Here is a 26,793-nt window from a genome sequence, read left to right as displayed (position 1 = left end):
CAAAAAACGGATGAAGAAAACAAAGATCATAATGAATTAAACAACATAATGAGACGTCGATTTGGGATCGAGAATCACGGACACCTGCGTAGGATCCAAAATGTCTTCATTAAAATGAGTGAGGCCGCTCCGCACAGGTGCATTTTGATTGGAGGTTGCGAGTTAATAAACCGCTAGTTAAATGAACACCGTAATATTATGCTGTTAATAACTTAAGAAGTATGTATCATTTTTTATATAAAACTATATTTTTTAATTATTTCAAAGAAATTGAATTTTACTACATTTTTTAAAAATCGAATAGTTTGTTTTCAAATATAATGAAAGTTGAAATCAATATTTTCAACGACTGTTGTTTTTTTTCAACTTCGAAGAAACTCGTGAGTATAACATTACACGGAAGCTTTAAAAACCATCTCTAATTACAAGTTACTCTGTTTCATAAAGTCACGATCCTGGTAATTGTTTCGCCTGCCCGTTGACAGGCACCCCGGGGACGCACCGATTGGCGGGAATCTCGCAAGATGGCGGCCGACCTCGGCTGACCCATCCGTCAAGCGAAGACGGAACATCTGTTTTAACATGTCGGACTGGCAGTTAATAAACGTTCCATATACAAACTTGAATTTAGAACTGTTTTCGAGGAAAGAGATTTCGCGTTGACAAGCGTCGGTCGGATTTATGAGGGATTTAAATTATCTGTGGATGCGATGCAAAAAGTTTAACCTTAATTGCCTTGATTTATTCGTGATGTCTGATTTGATTACATTTTATAAACTGTTTCATTTTCAATGCCGCTACGTTTATTCAAATGTGTTTGTTTTTTCTGACGTAATATTTTCGAGCGGATTTTCAATGGGCGTCATAATGGGATTGCCACTTAAAAAAATTCTTGCAACGTTGTCTATGCAAGCACAATAAGAAGCGGCTCGATTTAAGAAATCTAAGCGAGCAAGATTACGTTAATATAAAAGAATATAATGGTCTGTGCCTGAGGCTAGCAATTTCCTTTTGCCCCGAAATACTCGGAGAAATATGCTGTACAACTTTGATTGTACATGAGAGGAAGAAGAAACTTTGTTTGCGTTGAACAAACGCTCTTTCATCTTCCTACTCGAGTCCTTACTGCATTGATAATAAAGGCTATTATTCTATAGATGTTTCTCGGGATTTGTGGTCCAACGTTCATCACTCTTCATTGTTTACAACAGTCATTAACGTGTTTCGCGATGATTCTGAATTTCTTATATTTATTGGCCGTAATAACATTTTGTATATACAAAGTTAAACTAAAACATTGATTAGTTACTGTATAGTTTGATTATAATATATAATACATAACAACGTTGTGTATAAGAAAATATAAGAGCATGTTCATTTTGATCATCAATCATAATATTGAATGAAGATAAAATTCCTGACTGATTATATTTAGAAATTGTGTCATAGCAATTAATTATTTATTATTGTACCGAATCACGGATACTAACTACGAGTCATCATATCCACTTCATGACCTAATAAACTGACCATACGAATTTTGTGGTTTAATACAATATATACTCCGTTAAGCAATTAAATAATACTGACATGTTCATAGAGAACGCATATGAGACATATATTGTCACAAAAAATTATAGGAAACAAACTCATTACTGTGGTCGCACAAGAAGGTATTATTTATTAACTGTGTCCGAGGATTCGCCTGCGTGGAATTAACTTTGTGGCTATAAGAGTATATACTAACATACTAAAATCTTATTTACAGTGAAATAAAATATTGACTCTGTTACTTCGTGATAAAGGAGAAGCTTTCTAACGATTAAATTATTATTAAATCGGTTTAGTAGTTTCAGAGTTTATTGATTACTAACAGACATTTTTTTCCTTTTTATAATAACCTGTTCGCCCCTGACTTCGCCCGCATGTCAGATAGATGTTGATGTTGGGGGGAGGAATTGTTATAAAAAAGCTTCCTATATAAGGACACAGCGATCAAACTTGCATCAACCACATTTCATCAAATTCAATAAAATAACAGCGAACTTTACTTAAATAAGAAACGGTAACCTTCTAACAATGACAGTTAATATTAATATGAAAAATATGAGATCGCAAACAAATATATGAATCCGAATGAAATATTGATTATATTTTTATAATATGATTGTATTCTATTTATCTGTCAAATATTAACATTACTAAGCAGTAATAATAAAATTTATTGTTTATAGATAAATTAAAAATAAAAGATAAAGAAGAAATAGAAAAAATTATTGTTGTCAAATATATGTTTTATAGATTTTTTTTTTAATTCTATAAGAACAAACTCGAAACTTATCGCAAAAAACGGTCGTGAAATGTCAGAGAGTGATATGCGACATTGACCCTTATAATTATAACATTTGAAGAATACTCGCATCAAAATAGTATATCACCATAAGTCGATTATCTTCGAAGATAATTATTTCAGAAATAGCACTGCAATTATTAATAAACGTAATTTAAATTTATTTTCAATATTTAGACATTTTATTAGAATTAAATACAAAGTAAATATATACTTGTTTCAACCAATCAGATGACGATAAATAATGAAGCGGATATATCTTATTGATTAAGAAACAAAACCTAGTTTCACTCGTCTTCCGCTCATTCAACCGTCCGATGAAAATAATTGTAAAGTGAATTCGATTCTTAGAAATAAATATGAATATAATTTAATTTAATGCATATATCTTTTTATAATTATTGTATAGTCTTTATATAGACCCATTATCATCATTATAAGATACAATAGTGTGATTGTTTGAATTTTTTATTGATTTTACGTAATATATGTTGAGTTACAATATCTTGTTTCACGAGTACGAAGTGAAATATAAATACAAATAAAATACATGATTAGCTTGCATGTGTTTCAACCTGCAATCCACAACGTTTGGTTAAATTTCTCGTATTTTTTTTGTTTATTTATAACATCACCAACAAAGTACACACAGATACAAAATAGCACACAGTTGATAAAATAAAAAAAGAAGTGCTACCTCAATTACAGGTGATAACTAAACTCAACAATAAAAGACAAATCAAATTTCAGTTTATAAAAAACAATGAACAAAAATTTAATAAAGTAAAATAAAAATAATAATGATAATTAAAAATGGATAGTAAGTGTTATTTATTCATCGCATTATGGACCTTCTAAATTTATGTATATTGTTGGTAAAGATACTGTTAAAGATGTCTTTAACTATGTCCGTTCTGAAACTATGAGCTATCATAAAGTAAGTACTTAAGTCAACTGGCACACATTCCGCATCAATGAATAAGTGATATGGAGTGTACGACGTCAAGTGCAAACCAATATTTATATTGCAAATGAATACCAAATTTCTATAATTTTTTTAATACTGTAGATTTTGATGGTGCCTGGTAATAAAAATACATATTAAAATAAATTAAAGATAAAATACATCAGAGTCACGGACAACACGCAAAAAAAGTTCCATAACGATTGATTCAGTAGTCAAATTGAAGTACTGGTGGTAGAGCTTTGTGCAAGCTCGTCTGGGTAGGCACAACCCACACATCAGATATTCTACCGCAAAACAGCAGTACTAGGTATTGTTGTGTTCTGGCTTGGAGCGTGAGTGAGCCAGTTTAATTACAGGCACAAGGGACATAACATCATAGTTCCCAAGGTTGGTAGCTCATTGGTGGTGAAAGTGATGGTTAAAATTTCTTACAATGCCAATGTCTGTGGGTGTTGGTGACCACTCACCATTAGGTGACCCATATGCTCGTCCGCCTACCTGTCGCATAAAAAAGTATGAAATATCAAAAAAACGAATGTTATAAAACTATATTCTACTATTAACAGTTTATTGTGTCCAAGTGTTTATGTCATTTTTATTATTAATAATTTCACAATAAATTGTGCAGATATGGCAACGATAACTTTAAAAATTTATAGAGTCACGCCCAAGTAAACTGCATTAAATCGTGTTTTACGATTTTAACATGTTTATTTCATCGTAAAATTCTAAGTATATTTTTCAATTATAAACCATTATATAATGTATATAAGCGAACTGCTCAGATCTGCACATGTATCATTATGTACATACACAAATAGATAGTGTTACCTACTTTGCTTTAGAACTATTTAAAAGATTTAATTGGTATTAATTATTTTCATATCGACTCAAACTCTCAAGTGGCATTTTTTTCTTCGTAGACAAAGATCCCCCAACATACATTCCATCCGAACTTTATTTTTTTTTTTCACTTAATGATATAAATATTCTATGTACTTAATGTTTGTTCTTGTTTCCTTATAATTACTAAGTGCTTATTAAGTTATCGATAAGGGTAATTAAATTAAGCAATGCTAAAGCAAGCTGTGTCTTCTTCCTGCAAATATCAAATCAATGATGACAGAGAGAAATTAGTTAAAATAAGGCTGTGAATGCATAAAGCTTACAGATCATGTATGTATCAAGAGATTTTTTTTTATTTAACAAAAACATATAAAAAAACAACGACAATGAATGATAACTAGCTAAATATTATATCACGCAAGCTAACTATCAATACAGTAAAAATTATACAGTAGTTCCTGAGATAATAATATAACAATATCCTGGGACATTTTTCACACACGGCCATCTGATCCCAAATTAAGCTTGTACAAAACTTGTGCTATACAAACCAGACAACTGATATACTACATATACTACTTTTATTTTGTAAATACATACTTATATAGATAATTACACCCAGACTCAGGACAAACAGACATATTCATGCACACAAATATCCGTCCTGGTTGGGAATCGAATCCACAACCTTCAGCGTGAAAGGCAAGTATCTACCGACCACGCCACGCGGCGCGGATTTTAATATCTAATATACATATATAACTTTACAACTCACCTTCTTAATAACTGCATATGTATCCGAACAATATCTGAAAATAAAATATGTAATTAAAAAGTCAGATTTAAGATGAAATAAATAAAATTGAAATCAAATTCATTATTTGTGAAATCGAAAAATTACTGTTTTTAATTTAAACACGTTTGCTATAGCGTTTTACAATTTCATGTCAGAGCTAAGTTCGGGCCGCAAGTTTCAAGCATTATTAATGATATAATAACATATTTAAAACCAATATCGTTGATCTGTCTGTATTTATCTTAAAATGTTTTGATAACAAACAGTATAATCAGCAAAAAAACCTTTAAAGTTTTCCTATAAAGTCGTTAAGTGATTAATACCCACTTATAATTTTTGTAAATATTTTTGTAAATATTTTTGTAAATATTTTTGTAAGTTAGTTAATTTTCTATTTATCTATTTCTACGACATAAATTAACTTAAAATCTGTGTTACTTTTGTCATTTCTTCTTATTTTTACTCATGTGGTGTGATCCAAATAAAGTTTAAAAAAAAAAAAAAATATAAAAAAAAAAAAAAAATAATAGGCTTAAGGCCTTTTAGATTAGTAGTGGTGTAAACGCAGTTTTTTTAAATAAAAAATTGATCGGTGAACGGACAAATCTGTCTCCTAATGGTAATAACACTGCCCATAGACATTGGTGCTGTAAGAAATATTAATCATTCCTTACATCGCAAATGCGCCACCAACCTTGGGAACTAAGGTATACCTTACCGAGGTATACCTCGTGCTTGTATTTACACTTGTTCACACACCTTTCAAACTGGAATACAACAAGAGGATCTACCCAAACTTATAGTGCCCATCATAAGTAACGGAATTTTTTCAACAAGAACATCATTACTATCTTAACCTCACTCTATAATGACTCCAATTTTAATCCCTTCACACGTTATTTCTTATACCTGGAAGACGAGCTCATCAACCAATTTCTGAAGACGTTTCGTCTCTATCATCATTTATATGATTTATATAGCTATCCCTCTCGTTGAGCCGTACGGACTGAGCAAACATGGTCTCTGAATTAAGCAATTATAGTTAATTTCGTATCTCCAAATAGCCAGTCGTGTGGGCAAGAGAATATGTTATTTTGAATTGTAATTTGTGTGGAGGCATCCGCTCCAACAGCTGTAAATTACGTTTTATAGACTATACGTAACCTGTAGTTTGACGTCAGATTTGGATTATATTTATATATCATTCAGATAACCAAGTATATATCTTCTATATTCTGTATGCGAAAGTAACACCGTTTATCTTTCATGCTCTTACGGCTAAAACACTGAACCGAATTCGATGAAATTTTGTATAAAGCAAGCTTAAGATCTAAGGAAGGACTTGGGCTTTTTTTTTGTGTCTTTTGGTTAGTGTTCTTGGAGTTGCAAGCCCAGTGTAAGGTTTTTGCTTAGTATACCATTTTTTATAAACGGTCTAAATGGGCATTTTTTTTTATTAGCGTTGTATTTATTAAGTGAAACATCATATTTATGGATGTATTAAAATAGATAATAAATTTTAGATATAGATTCTAAGTACTTTCATAAATATAATTTTATTATTTGTAAATGTTATCTAATCGAATATTAAAATATACATAAACAGAAGTACTATTGCTAATCTGGAAAGTTAATGGATATATTTCGTTGGTAATAAAATATTTATTAGTCTATCATTTTAAGTTTGAAGTTAATTTTAGATCAATATACCATTTTAAGGTTACTGAAACTATTAAATATAATGTTTTATTATTTAAATACACTAGTTATCACGCTTATATTCGCTACAGCTTTCATTCTCTCTTACGCTATAGCTTTCATTCTCTTAATCAAATGCGCGAGTCATTAAAATTTGAAATAAAGAATTAATACACAAATAAATATATGCTTTGTTTTTTTATAAATATTAATACAATTTCAAGGATGTTTGAAATGTATTAATTTCGGTTATTCGAAAAGAATCGATTAAAATATCGAGCCGAAAATAGTAATCATTTCGAACCGGTTAATTTTGAACGTCAAAACGAATTACATTTTAAAAATTTCAATGTTAGGAAAAAAGAAACAGTGACCGTTGAATTCTAATTTTGAAACCATAACGACGAAGTGATTAATATTCTCCATGCCGGAATGACACTCCATGTCAGCGAACGTTAATATGATTGGACGTTTTCATATAAATTACAACACCGGGCGGGGCCTATTGGTATAATTAAAAAGCATAGATTATTATCGCCTTTCCAACCAGCCAGGTTTCCGGCGCGTAATTGTTAATAGGGCCGATTCAAAAAGGTTTTAATGAACATTGTTTTTCTGTGAAAGCTTTCGTTTGAAGAGTTAACGGTCAGTTGGTAATTTTAATTATTATATACAACATATATTGTTATTAACAGTCCAGGCTTTTAAATTTTGTTTAAAAAAACTCGTCAATTAAATCTTCAATTACTTTTACACAAATGCTTAATTAACGAGTCCAATCATATGTATTATGTTTTATAGTCAATTTAACAATAATTTCATACAACCATTATTCATTAAAAGGGCCAAAAATGTAAACCACTCTGGTTTAGTACAAATTATTCATCGCTTATTTTGCCGTCAAACAGTAGAACTGTATTACTGTGTTTTGTTTTAAACGGCTAGTGAGCCAGTGTAATTATAGCACAACAGACATGACATTTAAGTTGCCTGGATAAAATTGACAGTGTGTGCCATGTGCCAACCCCTTGTAAAATCTTGTAGATTCATTTAAAGATACCACAAGTACCGAGAAAAACCGGTTAAGCAGTTACTTCACTATAAAGAAAATTAAATGGCTGAGATGAACGCGTGAATCTTAACTGATGATCGTGAGCTCAAATCCGGGCAAGCACCACTGAATTGTCATGTGCTTAATTTGTGTTTATAATTCCTTTCGTGATTGGCGGTGAAGGTAAACATCGTGAGGAAACCTGCATGTGTCACTGAAATTCTGCCACATGTGTATTCCACCAACCCGCATTGGAGCAGCGTGGTGAAATAAGCTCCAAAACTTTCTCCTCAGAAAAAGTGAGGAGGCCTTAGCAAAGCAGTGGGATATTCTCAGGCTATTTCTATTGAAAATACATAGTCAAATATATGTTATATGTTATTGGATTGTTTTCTCTAGGGCTAACTATACTATAAACTCCAAATTTAACGAATTTCATGCTATTTTTTTGGTCTATATATTTTTGTATTGTATATTAAACCTTTTCTAGTAATATTTTTTAACATATTATAATTTAAATTAACAAAGTTAAAAACTAATCATCTATTATATACAGCTACTTATAAAACATAAGACATCCTAATTATTCATATACTAATATGCATATCTGGTTAAGTAACAATATATTAATGAGCTCACTTAGTAAGTCACTCGTACCGTTAACTAGGCAACGTTATACGTGTAACACAATCCGCTGTTGTCAAAACAAATTCTTATCGCGCTATGATTATTTGTGTTCATAATCTGAATCGCTTAAAAATAAAACGAGAAGATTAAAATTAATGTGATCTTAAAATATTGAGGATAGCTCTTTAAGTGAAAATCCTTTGGAATTGATGAATATGTAATTTCAAGGTCACATTTTGACAACGTTTCAATCTAAAACGTTTTTGACGCAAATAAGTTTTTTTAAGTGACTTTTTATGAAAAGATAATTCGATAATGTCTATAAATGTTTTGCTTACTTTAAAAAAAAAAGTCGATATACCTTGAAATATAGAATAAAAAACCATTTAATTAATATAATGTTCAATAACGGATATTATTTCAAATGTGTTGTACCACAATATTTCCAATACAATTACATATACAATTTTTTTTTTTATAATTTAAAACGAAATTAATAATTTTGTTCAGATCTTGGCAATTATGAAATTCCAACAATTATAACATACAGAATATTAAGAACAGCTATGGAGTAACTTAATCGTTGCAATTTCGTTGGTTTTACACTAAAATTATTATAATAATTCATCTCGATTCCAGCATTGAGAACAATTCCAATAATAAATCATAGTTGAATATCGAAAATGACTAACGTTGAACGATTACGAAGCTCGATGGATGAATTATAATTAGACTTCTATTGTATTTATTGTTATTTATGTAATATATTACTACACATAACTCGCTCGACTTGGTGTAATTATTATAAAATATTTTATAATCTTTATTCGGCATTATTAGTAAATGATTACTAAAAATATATAAAAATATTACTTATCTAATTGCTTCTACTGGTGAAAGGAGGACTGGTCCATTTCTCCCAGAGAATCGAAATTGCAATTCAAAGTGGAAATGCTGCTAGCATTCTTGCCACCATTCAACGCGATCATTATTTATATAGTAGATATTTTATTGGTATATATTTAAGGCTTTAATTTTAATGAAATGTTTACTATACTATGCCGGGCCGGTTGACGTGGTTGATAGACACTTATCGTTCACGCCGAAGGTTGTGGGTTCGATTCCCACCCAAGACAGACATTTGTGTGCATGAACATGTCTGTTTGTCCTGAGTATGGGTGTAATTATCTATAAAATTAAGTATTTACAAAAGAAAAGTAGTATATGTAGTACATCAGTTTTCTGGTTTCCACAGTAAAAGCTCTGCTTAGTTTAGGATCAGATGGCCGTGTGTGAATAATGTCCCAGGATATTATTATTATTATATTCAATATCAATTTTCACATTCCCCTTGAGCTTGAATCTTTGAGCTAGTGATAGCTATGCTTACGATAATTACCCAAGGGGTCAAGATTGACCAGTCATCGTTCAGCTATAAAGACTTTATAGTAGCATATGTAATAAAAATCATATAACCAACAAAATATATGATTAGATTCTCCTGATCGATATCGGCTATGGCGGCTAATTTCAAGGGAATAGCCAACTGCTCAGGTTATATTATATTGCACAAGTGTGTGCTCCTCTCTCACTGTCATAATCCGATGAGACAGCAAATCCGATACGGCCGAAAAGAGTTCAGGCGCAGGCCAACTACTTTACGTGCTTTCCGAGGCACGGGAGTATACCCAGATCCAACTTTCAGACTCCAGGCTGCTGTTGAGAATTTTTCTACCAACCAACTTTTTATTGGCTCAACCTCGCATTGAACCCAGGAGCTCGGGATTTGAGACCTTAAATCTAGCCACTCGAACAACGAAGCAGTCAGTCAAAATATATTACTTGTCGTTATAAAATCTTAATACTATCAAAATTAAAGTATCAAGCAAAACACTCAATAACTATACAATTTTAAACGAAGCATCTATTAGCACTAAAACCGGTTTACGTCCTCAGATTTATCTGTGCATTTGCTACACGGTTCCTGCGGGAAATCGTTTGAGATGCAAATTCTGAGCAAGGTGTATTAGTAACTGCCTTATTGGTTCTATTCTATGTATCTAAGTAAAGTTAGTATCTAAATAGTTAATGCGGTGATCCATGAATAATCAAACACAATCTAAGATTCGGATATTGCGAATTTTAGCTTAACTTAAAAGCCTCTATTGCGGTAAATATTTAGCCCATAGCAACATCGTATATCTTGTCTCTCTCTAAGCAATTTTTATCTTGTAATTGTTATTAACATATAATTGATATATTTTTTTGATTATTCTAAAATATTCCACCCAATGTTCAATGCGCAATATTCCTGTATCGCCATATGCTCTATCGTTTATTTTTGTTTCGGCGCATCTGTGATATGAAACGTTTTGTAATAAAGATCTACTTTGTAAGTATAGGTTAAGTTGTAATTGTAAAGAAGCACTTTCCTTTGATTGTGGTAAGACTTCCTAATATACTCCTTTCAAAATATTAGATATACACTGTAGATTTCAAATTATGTCGCTAATAGAATACGTTTAATAATAAAGTAACATAAATTATGAACAGATTCAGACTGTGACCCAGTTGAAGTATTTGCTATACGAGCGCAGTGGCTTTTGCCGCTTTACGTTATTCTTTTGAATTATAATGACTTTAACGATGTCTGCGATTCAAAAAGATTTTTAAAATAACTTAGTTGTTTAATGTATTTAGAGTACTTTTTGAGTTAACGTTAATGAATATATTGTTCATTTCGTTAAAGCTTCATTTCATAAATATCTTATCAAGATCTCCTACTTTAAAGGGGGCTTATCTTGAAGAATCCAGTTATCCAGTGAGAAATTTCTTTCGAAATATTAACATTAATTAAGTTTTGGAGTTTACTGATTTACATATATATATGGCAGTCTTGCACAAAAAATGGGAGTTACCTCACGAGGTTGTCCTTCACCACCAAACAACTGATAATAAATAGAAATTAATATATATATATATATATATTATATTCGATACTCTACCGCAAAACAGCAGTACTTGGTATTGTTGTGTTCCGGTTTGAAGGGTGAGCCAGTGTAATTACAGGCATAAGTGACATAACATTTTAGTTCCCAAGGTTGGTGGCGCATTGGTGAAGAAAGCGATGGTTAACATTTCTTACAATGCCAATGTCTATGGGCCTTGGTGACCACTTACCATCAGGTAGCCCATATGCTCGTCCGCCTACCTATACTATAAAAAAAATCAGTGTTGTTTCCCTCTAGATTTGAACCACCTTAGGTTCTCTACGTATTATCTTTACAAAATTATCATATTATATTAATAATATAGACTTCAACTGATGGTAACATTTAAATGATCTTGAGGTTAATCGTTATTAGCATTTTATTTTATGGATATGTGGTCGATTTTCAGTCTATTGAAACACGAAGCAAAAGCCACGTCCTATTATTTTGGTAAAAGTGTTCTAAATTTAAATGCGACATCAATTTTAGTATGGTGCCCATTCATCCAATTACATAAAAACTTATAAAGCTAAATTGTGCAGAACGTTTCCGCTAACGTATAAATAATATTCTATAGGAGGAACGCTAATATTCTATGTTTTCTGCGAAATGTCAGCCGAGATATTAACAGTGGTTAGAGGATCATTAAATTGAATGAATAAATTGTGAACTTATGAACAATTCTGATTACATGAACTATTTCATGAAATGCTACCAACATAAGTCTACCAGGAAACTCTTACACAGTTACTTGTTAGAGATATGATTAGAGAGTTAGAGATAAAATTGTACAATATTTCATCGACCCCAATTATAACATTTAGTTTTATGTATAATAATAATGTTTAAGAGTATACTTAAAACAAAAAAAAAAAAAAATATGGATTTGTCTTGCTGACGTTAATTATTATTCAGTGAAATACAAGATGGCGTATGTGAATATAATATCGACATTAGGTTCTAAGTGCGTAGCAGCGTGTCAGTTATGTTAATAGCATGGCTTCGTGTTAATTAAATTAAGTCACACCATAGAGTTAATTGTTATTTATTGTCTATATAATGCCGCATACATTATACACCGTAAACTAAATAATATTATGATTATTTTGATAACAATGGTATAGTTTAAAAACATGAACTTTTATGTAAATATTTTTTAATTTGAATATTAAAATAAACACTTAAATTAATGACGTCGTTGAATTTAGTTTATAATTGGTATTAATAAATAAAGATTCTATTCAAATTAAGATCATCACTACGTTCGACGTTTAAAAAAAAGATCTTAATTTTTTTCATTAATGATAAAAAAAAAATTACATATATAGTTTACATAGAAAATAAAATCCCAAGAACACTACATTATCCAACTCAAAGACTCGGTGAAGTTATACCTTCAGTAACTTAGCTCATATGATTCAGAAATGTTCGAATATAGTTGCGCATATCATTACAAAGTGATGCTCTAAAACAACGTTTAGAATGTAAATTGTCATAATAACGGATTATTGCGCGTGAAATAGGCATCATCAATAATTTACACATTACATAACAGCATATGTATCAGTTGTATATAACAGCGTTGTTATATCATTGATCCGACTTTAAAGTTAATTTTCTAGTCTTATTGAGAAAGGTCGTATGATAAAATTATGTTCCAATTTTAAAATGTTATACTAGATCTTTAAGTTTGTTAGTTTGTTTTTTAATCTATGTCATGTCGAGACCATCAACCTCTACCTGAATAAGCTTTTATAACAGGAAAGTGTTTTGACCAGCATTGGGACTAACAAACACTACTGCTATACTCTAAATATCAATGAAACAAAAACTTAATCCTGCAAATATTTCCAATTAAATTTCAATTGAAACGTAATTAAGGTTACCTGGATTTTTTTTAATAAACAATTGTTTTACACGGTTACAATGAAAATTATTTAAATACTCATATGAACCCTTCATAGTCATAATTTTTACATATAATTTGTAACTTACATAAAATACTAATTTTTAGTTTCTGGCTATAATAGAAAACTAATATTCGTGTGGTAACGACAATTCTACTACTAAAACTACTAAGTCATACATTGATTGATATAACGAAATAAAAACATAAAAAACATCTGCCTTTGCCTAATTAATTATTAAAAAAAAAACAATGGACGAAAAATATTTTTAATTAAACAACATTAAGGGAGATGGAATACACAGCACTATTATAATTAACATCGTTACGATTGCACATTTTAAATTTTACGTTCAACAACAAACAAATGGATTAATATTTGGTAATCGTAAATATATTATTGACGTTGATCATAAAACGAATGTTGTAATCTCTGAATAATTAAAGGATGAAGGTACGGAAAATACGGTTTAAACAATATATCGCGTAACAAATAAAACGACCGGAACATATAATTTCTGAACAAGCAATGTTTATTAAGCCATGCAAATTGTTGCAAGTGATTTTATAATTACGGTAAAGTACATGTTTTTAGCTGAAATTGTATGCAAATTAATGGCGGATTGCGATAATATTTGTTCAACTGAAATTCGAATGTAGATAATTTGTAGAGGAACTATTTCATGACGTTGACGTGTATGCTTTTAATAATAAAACTAGTTAGTTTATTTTATGTACTTTACCAGATAGTAATAACGGATAGTTCATCAAGCTAATTACTGACCCAATGACACTATTTTTTATTGGAGCAGCTCCAAACCATGTCATCAAAAGGAGTTCCCGCCTAACGGTAGATGGTAACATCTGCTTATTTATTTTTCTTAAAAATTTAGTCATCCTTAAGTTAAAAACTGGTTTAACCATAGGTTCTAAGATATAACGTTCCTTGGTAACTCTTGCTCATTTACATTTCAAACAAGAAAACTTAAACCGTTACGCTGTTTATCTTTTAACCGATAATAGTATGGTCAATTGTTGATAGTTGGGTGATATCTACCAAGCCCTCACCTAATATTTACACGTATGAATAGAGGTCAATGACATACGTGATGCAAAAAAGAAACTATTGTCTCGATGGTTTATATTTTGTTGTCATAATTAGTATAATTGACAGTTTGTAAATATGTATATATATAAAAAAGAAGGTTTGGAGTTGCAGTGTTACATCAAAATCGTCATCGTAATCATGCTGACTTCCTCAAAATGTCTTCCTTGTTATATAAAAAGTCACCCACACAGGTTTGTATCCACGAACTTCGGTCAAGATATACGTGTTCTAGCCATTCATCCATCTAGACGTCCCATGTAATCACCATAAATAATATACGATAATAATGATATAATTTAAAAAATAAAATAATAAAAAAATATCAGAAGTTAATAATACTAAAAACTTAGATGTTCATTTGTCTAAAAACAAATTTCCACTGGGATTAAAATCAAATATTGTTTTAACTGGATATATAGCGAGTATTTTTACACTACTCGGCGGGAACAACCTCATTATGAAATAGTATTAACTTTAATATGACACGATAAAGTCGCTTATATTTTTCTCATTTATACCGTATCTTAATTTATATTTTTAATTTATGTTTTTACATATATATTTATATATGTAAAAACCTTTACGCCAAAGAAAAAACTACTAATATTAAAAAACCCTAAAATCTATTTTAGGATTTTTTAATATTTTTCCAGAATCCAAAAAGCTTTTGTCGTTAAATAGCTCATAGAACATACTGACTTAATTGCTTCATTAGGTTCGGGGTTCAAATCCCAGGTCGGACAAAAAAAAAAGTTACTGGGATCTTCAGTCGAATATTATCAGTAGCCCTATCTGGAAGTAGGAAGTGAGTACGCACCCGTGTATCGGAAAGCACGTAAAGCCGTTAACGCTGAACTTATCAAATTTTATACAATCACTCATACCAACATTTCTAATATCCATTCAATGCGTTCGAAAATGTAAATCGTTATCCAGAGAAACTTTATTAGTTATCTAAATTGCAATAACGAATAATAATCTAAATTATAAGCTCCGTCCCCATCGGCTATCCCCACTTTGTCTATTGGCCGTAATCAATATACATCACAGAATTAACAATACAATAGTTGCAAAACAACGTAACACAATGCTTTGTAATTTATGTGCGTAAACTCGATGTAATCTTGCAATATAGCCTTGTCAAGGCATAACCCTTACTCGACATTTGAGTTTAATTTAGTTTTAGTTTAATACACTAGTTATTACATTTTTATTTTGGCAATAACCGAGATGGCCCAATAGTAAGGACGCGTGAATCTTAACCGATGATCGTGGGTCCAAACCCGAGCAAGCACCACTGAATTTTCAGCTTAATTTGTTATTATAATTCATCTCGTGCTTGGCGGCGAAGAAAAACATCGTGAGGAAACCTACATGTGTCGAATTTCACTGATTTTCTGCCATATGTGTATTCCACCAACCCGCATTGGAGCAGCGTGGTGGAAATAAGCTCCAAGCCTTCTCCTTAAAAAATGAAGAGGAGGCCTTAGCCCAGCAGTGGGACATTCACAGGCTGTTACTGTTTGGCAATATTATTATTTCTTTCTTCAATGTTTGTTATTCTGTTAAATTTATTGCATTCTGGACTCACTTGTTTTTTCATTTTTGTCACATTTATATCATTCATATATCAGTGTACATAGCATTTTTACAAATTAAAGTTTAAATAATTTAATTTTTTGTTTGTGTTTGAACTTGTATTAATCGCTTAAGAGTAACGTGTTACAGCAACTAGGCTATCTCGGTTATTATAAAAAGTGAAAATAGTAGTTATTTAAACATTCAGATTTCGTAAACATATTAAATATTCTTAAAATATTCCGTCGAGCAGAGAACAAACCGATATCTCCATGGGATACAGTGGGTTCCTCTACACGTTGTTGAGGATATCTCCTGAGGATATGTTTCAGTTGTTTCTGGGCTTGTTCCCTGTATTTATTATACTGTCGGTACTGTCGTCAAAATAAATACGTTGAATAATATCATTCATTTGAATCGATTACAATTTTTTTTTAGAAATTAATAAATATATTAGAATTATCTGATTATTATTAAGATTTTTACAAGTTAGGTAAACATTAAACTATATTCTAGTATGTAGTTTTATCACACATGGAATCAATAAATCAATATTGTTATTACAATTATTTGCTTACGTCGATTCAATTCAACGGATAACTCATTTCATACATTTTAAATTATTTGTAGTTCCTTTATTAATATTGCATGTAATATCGTTTAATGTGTAAAACATATATATTTAAGTTTTCATTTACTAAAAATATTATTTTAATATCGCTTATTAAAATTGCGATCGCAAACTCAGAAAGTCATTAACTACGAGAACACGAGAACAGGGCTATTTTATGTGAGTGACGTATATTAATGTATTTTTTTGCAAGCTAGCGACGTAATCTATATCATTTTTATGAACATTTGAGTTATAAAAAGCAATAACTATATATATATTAATAGTCAGTTTCATTATAATAGCTTGAGAGGCAAGCCATTGATATGTAAACCAATATCCATTCCAAATGACCGAAATTAAGTCATCACTAGCTCTACACGGGGTCCATGCTACCTATATTTAACTTCACGACAGTTACATTAACGTAATTAAATATAAACCTTATGATGAATACAAATGATTGCATTTCACTTGTCAATATATTTTTATCGACTTCAAGAAAATCGCAGCGTCATCCCATCGGCAAAGCGTGACAAATCGCAATGGAGACGTCAATATCTTTACATTCTCCATAAACCAACAAATACAAAAAAATCTACAATATGAAAATAGGGTAAATAAAATACGACATTGTTGTTCGGGTTCCGTCGTGACGTCTCGTGCTACTAAACGACAATGACAATCACGCAGGAAAAAAAATTAATTCAAATAGCTGATCGAAGGTCGGTCGTTTTTACTAACGTACACTTACAATGTTGAACCGTTTTGTTGAATTTTAAATTCGACTAAAATTTTTGTTCCGTTCATTCGGTTTGTTTGGTTTTGCATAATGGTCATCTGTTTTTTTTTGGTTTTATTTGTTTACGAACGAGTAAACTTTACGTTGATAGGTTTTTGACATTTCACTTAATTATATCAACGTCTAGACATCGCCCGTAATGTCATTAGCATGAATAATTTACCTAAACATAACTTAACTTTAAATCTCGTACATTTATGCGAAAATGCCTTAAGATATTTTGTATTTATGTACCCATGATGGTACTCTATTCAAATAATTCCAACCTTAAAATCAAAAGTGAGGGAGCTACACTTTCGAATTGAAGAAGTCGTGACGTCGTGGGGAGTTCTTCTTAGGAATCGTCCAACTAAATGCCCTTTGTATTTATCTTTTGTTGCTTAACAATTTCATTGTTTGCCTTCGTTACTGTGCATTTACTTTACTCTATTATTTCACTTGTAACAGAGTCTTCAACTTCGCTCCTTATCTGGTGTATGTCTGGTAGGTCTTTTATTTTAAGATAGTTTTTTTTTTTGAGATTGCGTCATCAGAAAATGTCTCATTTAACATAAACAGGTTTTGCTGTTAGCTTGTAGGTCCTATTGTTATTATATAAATGCAATAATCAAGAACCAAATTTGGCAAATGAGGTATCGTTGAAGTCATTAAAGAGTCACGGTTTATAGATAATAATTTGTGCATAATTAATTAATTGTTACTTTGATTGTAATTTATTAAAACATATATCTCTATTTGCTTTTATTCAATATGAAATATTTTCCTTTTCCTAGAATTTAAACAAAAAAGCATGTTTTTTATTTTAGCCTATTGGGTCCGTTATAAAATTGTATTAACTTTTATTATTTAAGTAATTTTATCTTCTTTTACCTTTTACTGCACTGAATGTAACGGTGTGTTGGTAGCATATGTACAAGGCGTAGACTAATAAGCAGCCTATCTCAGACTTCGACCTTTTCACTAAATTATCAAATATCATATTGTTAACTCATTTTTATGGTTTTGTACCTTAATTTTGTCTTTGTTTCTTTTTGGTGAATAAAGTTATTTATTATAGTTATTATATATATTATATCCATAATATTATAATCTTTAATGGTTAATCTGACTTTGACAGCGGTAAGTCCTGATTAGTCAGCAACGTAGGCGAGATTTTCATAGAATTGAAAACTGTGAAAAAAAAAATTGTACGTGATTTTAGTATCAGAAGAAATTTTATCGATTTAATAATAATAATAAGGTTAATGTATGAAGTTCTGAGAATTGATCACTAAAAAGTTATTAAAATTGTACATTAAATGCATTATTGCCGTCGGCAATTACGTGCAATTGTTTTTCTGACATTATTTACGGAGTTATTAAAATTAAGCACATATTTCATTATAGTTTTAATAGTTTTATAGATCTCTATCTATTCATTTATTTTTAAATATTTTTAAACATTTTTACAAGTGTCTTTTTACAACAAATAGTCAAATACTGCACGATAAGGGCCTCTAGTCGTTTTAAATTGACGAAAAAGGAACTAAATAATGTGTTACGGATTCATTAAAATAGTATACATATTTATTAAGCACTCTCGACTTATTATTTATTCGAACCTGTGACCTTTTATCTTCGCATTTTACCACTAAACATTATGCGTTATTTTTTATAATTCGTTTTAATCAATTTATAAAAAGCCATAAGTAGATCAGATTTTTGTCTTATGATTGATATCTAGAGTTAGTTACCTTTTAGAAAATATTGTAACTAAAGAATTTTAATGCCCATTTCTCTCGTCCTAAGCTTCAAGAATTGGATTTACAAAGGAACATGAATTAAGTCGTTAACTTTTGTGGTTTTCATGATCTGTAGGATCATTAGCTTGTTTTGTTTGGTATAAGATACGGGCGCGCCGTTCCTTTGTTATTTTTATTTTTATTTTCGTCGAATTAAATCGTCGCAAACATTAAAATTCTCTGTTTATCTTTGTAACTCTAAAATGTTATCATTCTGTTCATTGATAAGCTGTTTATCAACCACTAGCGAAATTGCAAACTAATTTAATATCAACGAAAACATTACATGCACGTGCCCAATGAGGTTCCAACCGATATATACTGTGTATCAACACGCTGCGCATAATCGAAAAGCGATAACAATCGTTATTAACCATTAAACAGACCGAAAACAATTTCTGGCTTCGCGCCGAACGCGTCTATCCAACTTTATGATTAAGATATCCAATAAAAAACAACGCAACAGATGGAAGGAGGCGGATACGCTGCCTACGGGTGCAAGGTATATAGTAATTACTGTTAGACAAACGCTCGAAATCAAAAACGCCGACACACTCAGAACGTCCACTTTATTATGCATCCGATACACACACAAAGATGTTTTATTCGCGCGATGTTCACAACACACACGCTGGTTTCCTAACATCATAATTACGAGGGCCAGTGACGTGCGTCGAGCTGTAACGTGCCTTAACAAAATGGCGGGTAATATTATTTATACATCGAGGTGCATGTAACTTTGATAGCTTAATACAAACCATGGATATAATAGTTTCTTTCAAATCTTAACTCGCTGACGTGATCATGGAAACGTAACTATCTGATTTAAACAAAATAATGAAATACGGTTAATTAAAGCGTCGTATTTCAGAATTATATGATAATGAGGGTGAATAGAGAAGGAAGTTACATAATTAGATACGAAACAATAGATACTATTATCAACAAAAAATCATTCATATTTAAATTAAAATTTGTTTTAAAATTGATGTCCTCCAGAGCGCATTAGTTTTTAAGTTTATTAATAATCAAATAGAAAACACAATTAACTGAATTGAAAAACATTTAAAGTCAAGCCAATCAAATTAAACAGAGCTTTATGACCGAAATTAACTCGCTATATAAGCAAGCATCCGAAACACTGACGCAAAATTGAATTCAACACAAGATAATATTGTTAACAATACATTCAACGTAACAGAAAACTCATCGACCCACACGCGACGCCCTGTTATATGATAATGAGATCTTATGAATAAAATTCGTTTGGGCATTAGTTATTTTCTAACAGTAGCGAGTAACATTTAAATATGACTTAGTAAGTGATTAATATTTATTACTTAACTGAGAACGGTAGCCGAAAGGAACTTGCGTAACAACACCGGGAGATGTTAATTTTATAAACGAAATTATTTAGACAATTTCTCAAGCTTATGAATGAAGAAGTAACAGGTATTATTAAGGTTATATTTAATAGCGTCATCAGTATCAATAGGCTTATCACAATGTAATCAAGCAGTAAATCTTATCCCGAAGATCGAATGAGGATAATAATAATTATTCTATCAAAGCTGGTCTAGTTCTTGAGGTTATTAACAATACGATTGAGACTAAGAAATAAATTATAATTCATAAAAATCAAAGACATAAATGCAGTTTTATTATCTACTGAACAAAATTAAACGAGACATCATTTTTAATAACAAAATATTTAATTAAAATCAAAATTAAAGTTAAAAAAACTTCTCAGAATCAACACCGGATTGTACTTTAGATAAGGATTAGAAAAAAAAAATGTACAAATTGAGCATTCCTTAGACATGTCAAGCCACCAAATTAAGTTGTGTAGAAAGAAAAATAACATACAAATACTGTTAATCAAGATTGTGGGAAGAGAAATAGCTCGGTAATTATTAAAACAAGATTATTATCGAAAACGCTGTAAGTCTTGTAAGTTCAAAACAAGTTCTCCATAGATTAATAATGGACGCCAGTCATTAACGCTTCCAACGGTAATTGCTTGGCACTATTATGATGAATTGTTACATTTTTGAGGGTACATTTAATAAACGCTTCAAGGGATTATCATCTTAAATTACCGGAGACGAGGGACTTTTAACCGTAGTTACATCATTAGGGCCATAATAATTTCTATACACTCTTCAATCTCAGCTTTTGAAAAAGATTTCCTCCTAACGAGAAAGATACTTTTGGTTGCCTTCAATAATATCAAAATATCATCCGTGAATTTGCCTTACGTTAAAGCTAATTTGTTTATTATTAACAAAGACTCAAAAGAACTTAAATTCATTTTATTTAAATTAGGTACTAAAATAAATAAATTCGGTCCTAATGGCTAAGAGAGGGTTTCAAAACATTCGCCTTGACTGGAGCTCTTAACGAAATTGTATTATTTTGCATTTATTTTTGTCAAAGTCCTCTTGAGTAAAAGGCTTCAGTTGGAAATTGGCACTAACGTTTTATATCGACTGTTGAATTTAAATAAACGTCAACGCGAACTTCTAACACTGATCTTACCAACAACAAAAAGATAAAAATGTTTTTGGTTCATTCCAATTATTTATAATAATAATATAACTTTTCAGTTGCTAAATATAGTACTTATGTATAAATATTTTATTTTGAATAATTGTATATAAAAATTATAACGTTACATTAGCTAAATTCAGTTTTTCTTATCGTTATAATGAATAAACATTAATTATTTTTTATTTGGATCACTAGTTTTCGAGATTATAAAAAAGTTTTAAAAGAACACATCAGAAAAAAAAATGTGGGGCGTGTGGTAAGATAATTAGCATTTGGTAGGCTGATTCCGTGCGGCCGGAGGAACCTTGAAGCGATTTTATTATTAATAATGTTTATAACATTGTTAGAGAACATGTTGAAAAAAATAAAGATATTCCATGAAACGCGACGATAGTAATTTGTAACAGCAAAATGCGTTAGTAAAATAAAACTTTAAAATGAAAAACAGGTTCGTTCCTTCATAGATTTCTACCAGATATTTGTTGTGAAATGAGAATCAAGTTTCTCTGTAAGAAAAGATGTCTATCATCAATAGTTAGATACATATTTAGAGACCATTAACATACTTTAAAGATTATGCGTCCCAAAAAAGACTAAGCATGGGAATAATTCGTCCTTGACCATTACAATGGTATATGGTTTAATAAAAAGGTATAGGTATTCCAAACATTTTAACGCGAACGTTCCAAAAATGAATTACATACAATTCTGCAAATTTATCAAAATGAATTGAAAAAATGAGCTACCAAAAATATTAATAAAGGCAAATCTAAATCCGTCAGGTGGACATCATTTCACTGGGATATGAGGCGTTAACGATTTAGATCTTTCAAATTACACGCCATTAATTGAGACGTCAAGTTTGCAAAGGAAGAGGGAGAAAAAAAACGAATAGGCCCGTCTCCATACTAATTTAGATATCAAGCGAACGGGACCGACAAATTGTTAGCCATTCGTTTGGTTCGTGGAATTAAGACATCGGTCGGACGCTTTGTTCAAAGACTATTTTTAGTTTCCATTTCAATCGGACATGGTCAGAGTTCGGACTTTGGCGGTTTTTGTTATGGGAAAGTTTGGAGTTAGGATGTTGGGCTGTGACGGATTAATCTGTAACCTTTGAGGGTAAGTGATTGAGTTGGAATGTTTGTTCGAAGCTATTTCTCTTCAGCATGTTATATGACTTTTATAAAAAAAAAATACTACCAGATCAACGAGATATTTAAATCTCGTGTAAAAATTATTTGGTAATACTTTAAGAATCAAAAGTCAATTATCGTAAAAGTTTATTTGAATAAAATTATTTTATTAGCTTGATAAATAAAACATATGATATTAACTACGAATCTCAATTTCAAATACGATCACGTACGGAGTTTTCCTCGTCTGTGGTACTGCCAAATTTTGCTCATGTATCGTTTCATGCTCAACGACGTAAAACATCAAGAGGATACGAACATATGTTTTAGGAATTATGTAAAGCATTTTTACTTTAATTGTCAATTTAAATTTATATTTACAAAGTCTAGGGGTCATACTAAATCAGATTTATTTATATTCGTATAAAACAATTGATCTCTCTTAAATATAACTTAGAAGTACATAACGGCATTCGACATCACGAGACTATTGGTGCAAAGAGTCGTATATGACAATTGAAAAGAACGGAACTGAATATTTTCATATATTTTATTTGTATAATATTTGTTTCCTAGTTCTTTTTTTGTTAAATTTAATAGTATTTTATTATTATTATTATTATTATTATTACATGTATTGATTAATCAAAAAGAGCCGGTTGGCGTGGTTGGTGGATGCTTGCCTTTCACGCCGAAGTTTGTGGGTTCGATTCCCACCCAGGACATATATTTGTGTGCATGAACATGTATGTTTGTCCTGAATCTGGTGTAATTATCTATATAAGCATGTATTTACAAAAGAAAAATAGTATATGTAGTGTATCAGTTGTCTGGTTTCCATAGTACAAGCTCTGTACAGGCTTAATTTGGGATCAGTTGGCCATGTGTGATAAATTCCAGGATATTGTTATTATTATTTTTATTATAAAAATAATTGCATTAATTGCCCGTACTTTTTAATAGCAATTTTAAGCAAATTTGCGGCGATAAATGGAATTTATTTTATATATTAATACAAAAGAATCCGTAACATAATAACTACTTACATTTAAACTAACCTATTTTAAAAATCTTGATTATAGTCACTAGCAAATAACATCACCTTGAATTCATAGACAAAAATCGTCAATATCAGAAGATTACGCAATTTAAAAATTTAACGTAATTCTTACATACGTCCTTTTACAACAACAGTAAAAAAATCTGTTATAAATGTTAATAAGGCTATAAATTAACATTAAGAAAATCATTCCTCGCACTGGTTTTGATAAATTTATTAATTGAAACATCGTAAGCTATTAGAAAAAAAAAACTGGTTTGAATGCAACACAAATTTATGCTTTAGAAATGTGTTCTGTATTTAATGCGACACTTTGACAAGGGTTAATTTATGTTTATGATATTAGAAAATACATTAAATTGGAATACTATGATTCCCTTATCATAAGCTTATGTGGGTAGACAGTAAATGAATTTTGATTAGTAATTATGTTAAAACAAATGTAGTAACTGTTTCCAATGGTATATTTCTTTCTATTTTTTGGGCCAAATTATTTTACAAATATCATTATAACCTTAATGTATATTAAAAAATATTTTTTAACCTTTCTTGTGATTTATTCTGTGGAATTTTTAAAACGATCATGTATACAGCAGTAGTTCTGAGATTAACGTAAACACAATTTAAACACAAGAAAATTCAGTGGTGCTTGCCGGGTTTTAACCCACGATCATCGGTTAAGATTCACGCGTTCTAACCACTAGGCCATAACGGCTTATAATTCGTCTCGTGTTTGACGGTGAAGGAAAACATCGTGGGGAAACCTAAATGTGTCTAATTTTATTGAAATTCTGCCACATGTGTATTCAACCAACCCGCATTGGAGCGTCGTGGTGGAATAAGCTCCTCAAAAACCAAACCTTCTCCTTAAAAGGGAGAGGAGGCCTTAGCCAAGCAGTGGGACATTAACAGGCTGTTACTGTTACTGTACTGTACACAATATAAAGACAGACGTAACGAAAGAGTTGTATTTTGATGTTGTTGGTTACAATTGTTTGACCAGTTCTCATGTGTAGAGGGCACACACACAGTTCACAGACCACAGGCCTCATATAACAAATAAACCATTCTTCATACAACAAACAGCCGCAAAATTCTATTCAAATATTTCTCAAGAGCACAATCGAGCTTGCAAATATCACATATACTAGGATCAATCACGTAACCAACCAACTTAATAAAATAAAGCTATATCAATATAACACTGACCTAAAATAAACTTAAATCAAAATGAATTTATTATTTTATCTATGTATGAAATTTGAATAAATAATAAAATGATATAACGCGATAGATATTAAGATAATGTCGAATAAGTCCTATATATCACGGTAAAACTCGATACAAGTGACAGACGAAATTAGTTTTAGTAATCGACCCGGGCTCTTTGGAAATCCGTAGCGTTATTAGGGGAACATTATATATTATTTAATGGTGATTTTATGAAAATGCGCCAGCAAATATAAAAGATTTATGTCTTAATAAGCTTTCTTAATGATATACATATGTTATATATTGGTAATCGAGTAGACTTAACACCGTTACAAACACGTTTGATAAATGTAACGAAAATCAATATGATTTCTTTCTAGATAATTTTAGAGCTATATAAATAAGCTAAATTTGTTTTCATGACTCATGAATCATTTTACCACCAAATTAAAATACAGAGTGTTGTTGTATTCCGGTTTGAAAAGTGAGTGAACCAAAGTAATTACAGTCACAGAGGACATTAAATCTTATATCTTGCAGTTGTCGGTTGGCGTTGACGACGTAAAAAAAAGTTTGTATTTCTCACAGTGCCAATGTCTATAAGACAAGATCAACACTCACCATCAGATGGCTCATTTGCTGCTGATATGCCTACTAAAATAAAGTATGTTTGTTTTGGAATAGATTTTTATGACCGGTAAGTACAATTCTCAAGACTATGCCTAAGGTATAAAAAATGGCTCAAGATATAAACAACAAATATACAGAAAGTTAATGTTTTGTTAGTTTCTTATCAAGTCATTAATAATATTATACTCACATTTACCTACGAGTTAAGTGTGAATTTACTTAAGACGATACATACAACAATAGTCTTACCGTTATTGGCAACGCTTTTTTTTCATGCTCGTAAATTATTCGTCAACACAAAAAAATCATTCATGCACAAACACGAACTTAACTTATTTACTGTAAACCTAGAATAATATATTATTACTAAATATATTGAGCCTTCAGATATTGTAATATTTTGGTAAAATAAAGTATAGGATACAATTTTCTACGCCAGTAGGTTTCGTTAAAATTCTTATGACCAAAGAGAATTGGGACATATCTCGGCTCATTTACATGTTATTCCATCCATAAACTGACCCGTTTTTGTATTAAAATAAATGATATATGCATATAACGAAAAATATAATACTGCTTCGAAATGCCTTACAATGCCTATTCGACCGATCCCTTATTTTGAGTTGTGATTTTAATTTCATTGGATGAACGTGTTTGCGCATGAATTTCGGTAATCCAGATCGTGTTTTTTTTGTCTTTACTATATTCACTTGAGATTTCTAATGTTTTCGTAGTATTATTCAAGTGAAATTCTATTAGGGTAAATCTTTATATGGCGTTTGTTATTAATGGATTATGTTTTCGTTTGTTTAAGTTTTATTTTGATTGATGGCTTCATTCACTGCTATCATCCTTTTTTTATGATGAGTTGGAGGCTTTACCACCATCAAACCTGATGAAAAGTTCTGGTATCACTAAGATGGACCATAATTGCCTATTTATCACCAGTAAAGAATAATATAATTTTTTAAAAGCCGATATAGCTCAGCTCGCGGGAACTGAAACCAAAGATAGCGGGTTCAATTCGGGCAAGCGCCACTATTATTTTCATGTGTCTCACTCTCAAACTCATTAAAAGAAGAGGAGTTCTTTGCC

The 26,793-nt window shown here is 30.7% G+C and overlaps 1 protein-coding gene across 2 annotated transcripts in view; it reads right to left on the bottom strand.

Moving 5' to 3' along the window:
* Window positions 1–26,793, bottom strand: part of LOC126776210 (uncharacterized) — a 177,150-nt gene that overhangs the window by 77,979 nt on the left and 72,378 nt on the right. For both annotated transcript variants that reach the window (XM_050498517.1, XM_050498519.1), the window contains one exon: window positions 4,939–4,972. The gene's annotated coding sequence lies outside the window, so the exon portion shown is untranslated. The remainder of the gene's footprint in view (window positions 1–4,938; window positions 4,973–26,793) is intronic.

The sequence above is a fragment of the Nymphalis io genome, chromosome 19 (assembly GCF_905147045.1).
Source record: "Nymphalis io chromosome 19, ilAglIoxx1.1, whole genome shotgun sequence".
Classification (NCBI taxonomy): Eukaryota; Metazoa; Arthropoda; class Insecta; order Lepidoptera; family Nymphalidae; genus Nymphalis; species Nymphalis io.
This window is presented reverse-complemented; position numbering and strand designations above follow the sequence as displayed.